This window comes from Salvelinus alpinus, chromosome 17 (assembly GCF_045679555.1).
Source record: "Salvelinus alpinus chromosome 17, SLU_Salpinus.1, whole genome shotgun sequence".
Classification (NCBI taxonomy): Eukaryota; Metazoa; Chordata; class Actinopteri; order Salmoniformes; family Salmonidae; genus Salvelinus; species Salvelinus alpinus.
In genome coordinates this window covers 55,372,091-55,382,370 of record NC_092102.1, presented here as the reverse complement: position 1 = coordinate 55,382,370, position 10,280 = coordinate 55,372,091, and positions in this window count along the sequence as shown.

Below are 10,280 nucleotides of genomic sequence, written 5' to 3'. Positions count from 1 at the left end.
AGGCGACCAGTGTTCCATTATTAAGGTGACCAGTGTTCCATTATTAAAGTGACCAGTGTTCCATTATTAAAGTGACCAGTGTTCCATTATTCAAGTGACCAGTGTTCCATTATTAAAGTGACCAGTGTTCCATTATTAAAGTGACCAGTGTTCCATGATTAAAGTGACCAGTGTTCCATGATTAAAGTGACCAGTGTTCCATTATTAAAGTGACCAGTGTTCCATTATTAAAGGGACCAGTGTTCCATTATTAAAGTGTCCAGTGTTCCATTATTAAAGTGTCCAGTGTTCCATTATTAAGGTGACCAGTGTTCCATTATTAAGGTGACCAGTTTTCCATTATTAAAGTGACCAGTGGTCCATTATTAAGGTGACCAGTGTTCCATTATTAAGGTGACCAGTGTTCCATTATTAAGGTGACCAGTGTTCCATTATTAAGGTGACCAGTTTTCCATTATTAAAGTGACCAGTGTTCCATTATTAAGGTGACCAGTGTTCCATTATTAAGGTGACCAGTGTTCCATTATTAAAGTGACCAGTGTTCCATTATTAAAATGACCAGTGATTACATGACTATGTACATAGGGCAGCAGCCTCTAAGGGGCAGGGTTGGGGAACCGGGTGGTAGCTGTCTAGTGACCGTGACTTAGTTCAGGGCATGGTGCTGGTTTCCACTAGTGGTTTCCACTAGCTACCACAGCTGCAAAGTCAGAATTGGCTATATCGTAAAAATGTACTTTTTAGTCTTAATTTAAGGTTAGGCATAAGGTTAGCAGTTTACTTAAGGTTAGAGTTGAGGTTAGGGTTAGGTTTAAAATCCGATTTTAAGAAGAGAAATAGGGGGGGTTATGACTTTGTGGCTGTGGTAACTAGTGACGACCAATCTGAAGGTCCTAGGCTCTAGGAGACTGTAGAGACCAACTCTTAAGGAAGATGTTATTGCCCACGTCAGTCAGATGCACTCCACCCCTACAGTATGTCCCAGGGACACAATGTTTAATGGCCGGCTGGCAGGTTGTGTTCCCTGAAATGGGTACACCAGTTGATTGATAGAGCACCGGTCCCTCTCTATGCACTTGTTTATCTTCTGGTCCCACTGGAACATCCAGCTCCTCCGCTGCGCCAAATCAAAGAGGACCAGCGTTGTCCCGGGAAACACTTGGGTGACCACCTCTAAATCTGAGCATTGTGCTGATCCTTTCAGCTTCAGAACAATGCCTAGTTATTCTTTTTTATACATTTGCAAAAATGTCTAAAAACGTGTTCTCGCTTTATCATTATGGGGTATTGTGTGTAGATTGATGAGGAAAACAATTAATTTAATCCATTTTAGAATAAGGCTGTAATGTAACAACATGTAAAAAAAGTCAAGGGGTCTGAATACTTTCCGAATGCACTGTACATCTGATTACTTATTGACGGGGTGCACTACATAGGGAATAGGGTCTCTGATCAGAAGTAGTGCACTACATAGTGAATAGGGTCTCTGATCAGAAGTAGTGCACTACATAGTGAATCCACTCAGGTTCTTTAAGTCTCTGATCAGAGGTAGTGGAATACATAGTGTGTGTGTGTGTCTGTCTGCTGTTCCTTTGTCTTAATGTGACATTGTCAGCATGTTCTAATGATCATTAATGAACATTATAGATTACAGTTAATGATTGCACACACGCTGTTGTCCACACTGTTACTGATTAGAAGGTGTTACAATCACGCAGCATGTAAAACATTGTCTCTGTGTGTGTGTGTGTGTGTGTGTGTGTGTGTGTGAGAGCTTGTTTTTCAGGAGGGTAAATGTTGCAAACGTCCCTTTGGACAGTCAGGAGGACAGAACAGGTCAGGAGGACAGAACCAGACAGGAGGACAGAACAAGACAGGATAGGGAAGGAGAGGAGAGACACAGCAGGACAGGACAGGAAGACAGGAAAGGACAGAACAGGACAGGAAAGGACAGGAGGACAGAAGAGGACAGGACAGGGAAGGACACAGGACAGGGCAGGACAGGAGGACAGGACAGAAGGGCAGGGCGCACAGCAGGACAGGTCAGGGTAGGCCTACCGTGACCCTCGACCTTTCTACTTCCTGATGATGAAATCCTTGCGGCCCATATATCAGCACTCAGAGATATTTACTATTTAGACATAAAACAGGTTTTCTCCTCAAACCTAAAACTTGGCCCAGGTCTCTATTGACTGTGTCACAATAAAGCCAGTGTGTCTATGTATGCAGATGACTCAACACTATACTCGTCAGCTACTACAGCGACTGAAATGACTGCAACACTCAACAAAGAGTTGGAGTTAGTTTCAGAATGTTTAGCAAGGAATAAGTTAGTGGTAAATATTTCTAAAAGCCTTGTATTTGGGACATCATTCATTAAACCCTAGCCCTCAACTACATCTCGTAATGAATAATGTGGAAATTGAGCAAGTTGTGTTTGTGTTGCTTCACAGTCCCCGCTGTTCCATATGGTGTATTTTTACCTGATTTTTAAATGTGATTCTACTGCTGCATCAGTTACCTGATGTGGAATAGAGTTCCATGTAGTCATGGCTCTATGTAGTTGATCAAATAATTTATAAGGTTTAAGATAAATTATTAAATAATTCTACCCGGAAACTTAACCATTAGGGATTAGAGGTTATGTAGCATGGATAAGGAGTAATTACAAATATTAAACATAATTCCAACTAGGTGAGACTGGGAGAGAGAGGAATGTGTGTGGTTGAACCGACCCGGCTATAAATCTGGGAATGTACGATAGGACAGGGAACACCCCTCCAGGTTTCCTTTATCCGGGGGGGACTGGAACTGTCAGCTGGGTAGTGATAAACTGTGGTGAGAATTCTGGAGAAGAAGATAGCTCTCCTAATGTTAGTGTGCATGTGTGTGCGTAGGTTAGAAGAATGTTATAAAAGGGATATCTTTGTATGTGAATGGGAGAGCTCTCGTGAATTAACTTTGATTTGACTTATTGTGAGCTGGGAATTCTGGTTTCATTTAAACCAGAACTTTACACACTCTGGGTTGCAGACCGATTAGAATAATTGAAAATTATAGACATTGATAATAAAATTCTATATCAGTAGTACGGTGCTCCTCCCAGAGTCTGTTCTGGACTTGGGGACTGTGAAGAGACCTCTGGTGGCATGTCTTGTGGGGTATGTATGGGTGGACTGTGAAGAGACCTCTGGTGGCATGTCTTGTGGGGTATGCATGGGTGTCTGAGCTGTGTGCTGCTAGTTTAGACAGACAGCTTGGTGCATTCAACATGTCAATACCTCTCATAAATACAAATAGTGATGAAGTTAATCTCTTCTCCACTTTGAGCCAGGAGAGATTGACATGTATATTATTAATGTTTGCTCTCTGTGTACATCCAAGGGCCAGCCTTGCTTTCCTGTTCTGATCCAATTGCAATTTTCCTAAGTCCCTCTTTGTGGCACCTGACCACACTACTGAACAATAGTCCAGGTGCGACAAAACTAGAGCCTGTAGGACCTGCCTTGTTGATAGTGTTGTTAAGAAGGCATAGCAGCGCTTTATTATGGACAGACTTCTCCCCATCTTAGCTACTGTTGTATCAAAATGTTTTGACCATGACAGTTAACAATCCAGGGTTATTCCAAGCAGTGTGTGTGTGTGTGTATCTATCAGTTACCCATATATGGCAGTACATACACACAACAAGTAGGTCACATGGGGGAGAGGCATTGTGCCGTGAGGTGCTACTTAGTTTGATTTTTGAAACCAGGTTTGCTGTTCACTTGCCCTATAAAAGATGGAAGGGAGTTCCATGCACTCATGGCTGTGTATAATACTGTACGTTTACTTGAATTTGTTCTGGACCTGGGGACTGTGAAAAGACCCCTGGTGGCATGTCTGGTGGGGTAAGTGTGTGTGTCAATGCTGTGTGTAAATTGACTTTGCAAACAATTTCCAACACATTAATGTTTCTTATAAAAACAAGAAGTGACGCAGTCAGTCTTTCCTCAACTCTCAGCCTAGAGAGACTGGCATGCATAGTATTTATATCAGCCCTCTTTCTGGGTTCATCTAGAGCAAGACATGCCGCTCTGTTCTGGGCCAGCTGCAGCTTAACTAGGTCTTTCTGTGCAGCATGTGTGGAGAATCAGAGCAGGTGCTTAGTCCAGTTCAAGTGTTCAGCAGTCTGATGGCTTGTAGATAGAAACTGTTCCTGAGCCTGTTGGTATCAGACCTCATGCTCTGATACAGTCTGATGGCTTGTAGATAGAAACTGTCTCTGAGCCTGTTGGTATCAGACCTCATGCTCTGATACAGTCTGATGGCTTGTAGATAGAAACTGTCTCTGAGCCTGTTGGTATCAGACCTCATGCTCTGATACAGTCTGATGGCTTGTAGATAGAAACTGTTCCTGAGCCTGTTGGTATCAGACCTCATGCTCTGATACAGTCTGATGGCTTGTAGATAGAAACTGTTCCTGAGCCTGTTGGTATCAGACCTCATGCTCTGATACAGTCTGATGGCTTGTAGATAGAAACTGTTCCTGAGCCTGTTGGTATCAGACCTCATGCTCTGATACAGTCTGATGGCTTGTAGATAGAAACTGTTCCTGAGCCTGTTGGTATCAGACCTCATGCTCTGATACAGTCTGATGGCTTGTAGATAGAAACTGTCTCTGAGCCTGTTGGTATCAGACCTCATGCTCTGATACAGTCTGATGGCTTGTAGATAGAAACTGTCTCTGAGCCTGTTGGTATCAGACCTCATGCTCTGATACAGTCTGATGGCTTGTAGATAGAAACTGTCTCTGAGCCTGTTGGTATCAGACCTCATGCTCTGATACAGTCTGATGGCTTGTAGATAGAAACTGTCTCTGAGCCTGTTGGTATCAGACCTCATGCTCTGATACAGTCTGATGGCTTGTAGATAGAAACTGTCTCTGAGCCTGTTGGTATAAGACCTCATGCTCTGATACAGTCTGATGGCTTGTAGATAGAAACTGTCTCTGAGCCTGTTGGTATCAGACCTCATGCTCTGATACAGTCTGATGGCTTGTAGATAGAAACTGTCTCTGAGCCTGTTGGTATCAGACCTCATGCTCTGATACAGTCTGATGGCTTGTAGATAGAAACTGTCTCTGAGCCTGTTGGTATCAGACCTCATGCTCTGATACAGTCTGATGGCTTGTAGATAGAAACTGTTCCTGAGCCTGTTGGTATCAGACCTCATGCTCTGATACAGTCTGATGGCTTGTAGATAGAAACTGTTCCTGAGCCTGTTGGTATCAGACCTCATGCTCTGATACAGTCTGATGGCTTGTAGATAGAAACTGTTCCTGAGCCTGTTGGTATCAGACCTCATGCTCTGATACAGTCTGATGGCTTGTAGATAGAAACTGTTCCTGAGCCTGTTGGTATCAGACCTCATGCTCTGATACAGTCTGATGGCTTGTAGATAGAAACTGTTCCTGAGCCTGTTGGTATCAGACCTCATGCTCTGATACAGTCTGATGGCTTGTAGATAGAAACTGTTCCTGAGCCTGTTGGTATCAGACCTCATGCTCTGATACAGTCTGATGGCTTGTAGATAGAAACTGTTCCTGAGCCTGTTGGTATCAGACCTCATGCTCTGATACAGTCTGATGGCTTGTAGATAGAAACTGTTCCTGAGCCTGTTGGTATCAGACCTCATGCTCTGATACAGTCTGATGGCTTGTAGATAGAAACTGTCTCTGAGCCTGTTGGTATCAGACCTCATGCTCTGATACAGTCTGATGGCTTGTAGATAGAAACTGTCTCTGAGCCTGTTGGTATCAGACCTCATGCTCTGATACAGTCTGATGGCTTGTAGATAGAAACTGTCTCTGAGCCTGTTGGTATCAGACCTCATGCTCTGATACAGTCTGATGGCTTGTAGATAGAAACTGTCTCTGAGCCTGTTGGTATAAGACCTCATGCTCTGATACAGTCTGATGGCTTGTAGATAGAAACTGTCTCTGAGCCTGTTGGTATCAGACCTCATGCTCTGATACAGTCTGATGGCTTGTAGATAGAAACTGTCTCTGAGCCTGTTGGTATCAGACCTCATGCTCTGATACAGTCTGATGGCTTGTAGATAGAAACTGTCTCTGAGCCTGTTGGTATCAGACCTCATGCTCTGATACAGTCTGATGGCTTGTAGATAGAAACTGTTCCTGAGCCTGTTGGTATCAGACCTCATGCTCTGATACAGTCTGATGGCTTGTAGATAGAAACTGTTCCTGAGCCTGTTGGTATCAGACCTCATGCTCTGATACAGTCTGATGGCTTGTAGATAGAAACTGTTCCTGAGCCTGTTGGTATCAGACCTCATGCTCTGATACAGTCTGATGGCTTGTAGATAGAAACTGTTCCTGAGCCTGTTGGTATCAGACCTCATGCTCTGATACAGTCTGATGGCTTGTAGATAGAAACTGTTCCTGAGCCTGTTGGTATCAGACCTCATGCTCTGATACAGTCTGATGGCTTGTAGATAGAAACTGTTCCTGAGCCTGTTGGTATCAGACCTCATGCTCTGATACAGTCTGATGGCTTGTAGATAGAAACTGTTCCTGAGCCTGTTGGTATCAGACCTCATGCTCTGATACAGTCTGATGGCTTGTAGATAGAAACTGTCTCTGAACCTGTTGGTATCAGACCTCATGCTCTGATACAGTCTGATGGCTTGTAGATAGAAACTGTTTCTGAGCCTGTTGGTATCAGACCTCATGCTCTGATACAGTCTGATGGCTTGTAGATAGAAACTGTCTCTGAACCTGTTGGTATTAGACCTCATGCTCTGATACAGTCTGATGGCTTGTAGATAGAAACTGTCTCTGAGCCTGTTGGTATCAGACCTCATGCTCTGATACAGTCTGATGGCTTGTAGATAGAAACTGTTCCTGAGCCTGTTGGTATCAGACCTCATGCTCTGATACAGTCTGATGGCTTGTAGATAGAAACTGTTCCTGAGCCTGTTGGTATCAGACCTCATGCTCTGATACAGTCTGATGGCTTGTAGATAGAAACTGTTCCTGAGCCTGTTGGTATCAGACCTCATGCTCTGATACAGTCTGATGGCTTGTAGATAGAAACTGTTTCTGAGCCTGTTGGTATCAGACCTCATGCTCTGATACAGTCTGATGGCTTGTAGATAGAAACTGTTCCTGAGCCTGTTGGTATCAGACCTCATGCTCTGATACAGTCTGATGGCTTGTAGATAGAAACTGTCTCTGAGCCTGTTGGTATCAGACCTCATGCTCTGATACAGTCTGATGGCTTGTAGATAGAAACTGTCTCTGAACCTGTTGGTATTAGACCTCATGCTCTGATACAGTCTGATGGCTTGTAGATAGAAACTGTTCCTGAGCCTGTTGGTATCAGACCTCATGCTCTGATACAGTCTGATGGCTTGTAGATAGAAACTGTTCCTGAGCCTGTTGGTATCAGACCTCATGCTCTGATACAGTCTGATGGCTTGTAGATAGAAACTGTTCCTGAGCCTGTTGGTATCAGACCTCATGCTCTGATACAGTCTGATGGCTTGTAGATAGAAACTGTTCCTGAGCCTGTTGGTATCAGACCTCATGCTCTGATACAGTCTGATGGCTTGTAGATAGAAACTGTTCCTGAGCCTGTTGGTATCAGACCTCATGCTCTGATACAGTCTGATGGCTTGTAGATAGAAACTGTCTCTGAGCCTGTTGGTATCAGACCTCATGCTCTGATACAGTCTGATGGCTTGTAGATAGAAACTGTCTCTGAGCCTGTTGGTATCAGACCTCATGCTCTGATACAGTCTGATGGCTTGTAGATAGAAACTGTTCCTGAGCCTGTTGGTATCAGACCTCATGCTCTGATACAGTCTGATGGCTTGTAGATAGAAACTGTCTCTGAGCCTGTTGGTATCAGACCTCATGCTCTGATACAGTCTGATGGCTTGTAGATAGAAACTGTCTCTGAGCCTGTTGGTATCAGACCTCATGCTCTGATACAGTCTGATGGCTTGTAGATAGAAACTGTCTCTGAGCCTGTTGGTATCAGACCTCATGCTCTGATACAGTCTGATGGCTTGTAGATAGAAACTGTCTCTGAGCCTGTTGGTATCAGACCTCATGCTCTGATACAGTCTGATGGCTTGTAGATAGAAACTGTTCCTGAGCCTGTTGGTATCAGACCTCATGCTCTGATACAGTCTGATGGCTTGTAGATAGAAACTGTTCCTGAGCCTGTTGGTATCAGACCTCATGCTCTGATACAGTCTGATGGCTTGTAGATAGAAACTGTCTCTGAGCCTGTTGGTATCAGACCTCATGCTCTGATACAGTCTGATGGCTTGTAGATAGAAACTGTCTCTGAGCCTGTTGGTATCAGACCTCATGCTCTGATACAGTCTGATGGCTTGTAGATAGAAACTGTCTCTGAGCCTGTTGGTATCAGACCTCATGCTCTGATACAGTCTGATGGCTTGTAGATAGAAACTGTTCCTGAGCCTGTTGGTATCAGACCTCATGCTCTGATACAGTCTGATGGCTTGTAGATAGAAACTGTTCCTGAGCCTGTTGGTATCAGACCTCATGCTCTGATACAGTCTGATGGCTTGTAGATAGAAACTGTTCCTGAGCCTGTTGGTATCAGACCTCATGCTCTGATACAGTCTGATGGCTTGTAGATAGAAACTGTCTCTGAGCCTGTTGGTATCAGACCTCATGCTCTGATACAGTCTGATGGCTTGTAGATAGAAACTGTCTCTGAGCCTGTTGGTATCAGACCTCATGCTCTGATACAGTCTGATGGCTTGTAGATAGAAACTGTCTCTGAGCCTGTTGGTATCAGACCTCATGCTCTGATACAGTCTGATGGCTTGTAGATAGAAACTGTCTCTGAGCCTGTTGGTATAAGACCTCATGCTCTGATACAGTCTGATGGCTTGTAGATAGAAACTGTCTCTGAGCCTGTTGGTATCAGACCTCATGCTCTGATACAGTCTGATGGCTTGTAGATAGAAACTGTTCCTGAGCCTGTTGGTATCAGACCTCATGCTCTGATACAGTCTGATGGCTTGTAGATAGAAACTGTTCCTGAGCCTGTTGGTATCAGACCTCATGCTCTGATACAGTCTGATGGCTTGTAGATAGAAACTGTTCCTGAGCCTGTTGGTATCAGACCTCATGCTCTGATACAGTCTGATGGCTTGTAGATAGAAACTGTTCCTGAGCCTGTTGGTATCAGACCTCATGCTCTGATACAGTCTGATGGCTTGTAGATAGAAACTGTCTCTGAACCTGTTGGTATCAGACCTCATGCTCTGATACAGTCTGATGGCTTGTAGATAGAAACTGTCTCTGAGCCTGTTGGTATCAGACCTCATGCTCTGATACAGTCTGATGGCTTGTAGATAGAAACTGTCTCTGAACCTGTTGGTATTAGACCTCATGCTCTGATACAGTCTGATGGCTTGTAGATAGAAACTGTCTCTGAGCCTGTTGGTATCAGACCTCATGCTCTGATACAGTCTGATGGCTTGTAGATAGAAACTGTTCCTGAGCCTGTTGGTATCAGACCTCATGCTCTGATACAGTCTGATGGCTTGTAGATAGAAACTGTTCCTGAGCCTGTTGGTATCAGACCTCATGCTCTGATACAGTCTGATGGCTTGTAGATAGAAACTGTTCCTGAGCCTGTTGGTATCAGACCTCATGCTCTGATACAGTCTGATGGCTTGTAGATAGAAACTGTTTCTGAGCCTGTTGGTATCAGACCTCATGCTCTGATACAGTCTGATGGCTTGTAGATAGAAACTGTCTCTGAGCCTGTTGGTATCAGACCTCATGCTCTGATACAGTCTGATGGCTTGTAGATAGAAACTGTCTCTGAACCTGTTGGTATTAGACCTCATGCTCTGATACAGTCTGATGGCTTGTAGATAGAAACTGTCTCTGAGCCTGTTGGTATCAGACCTCATGCTCTGATACAGTCTGATGGCTTGTAGATAGAAACTGTTCCTGAGCCTGTTGGTATCAGACCTCATGCTCTGATACAGTCTGATGGCTTGTAGATAGAAACTGTTCCTGAGCCTGTTGGTATCAGACCTCATGCTCTGATACAGTCTGATGGCTTGTAGATAGAAACTGTTCCTGAGCCTGTTGGTATCAGACCTCATGCTCTGATACAGTCTGATGGCTTGTAGATAGAAACTGTTCCTGAGCCTGTTGGTATCAGACCTCATGCTCTGATACAGTCTGATGGCTTGTAGATAGAAACTGTCTCTGAGCCTGT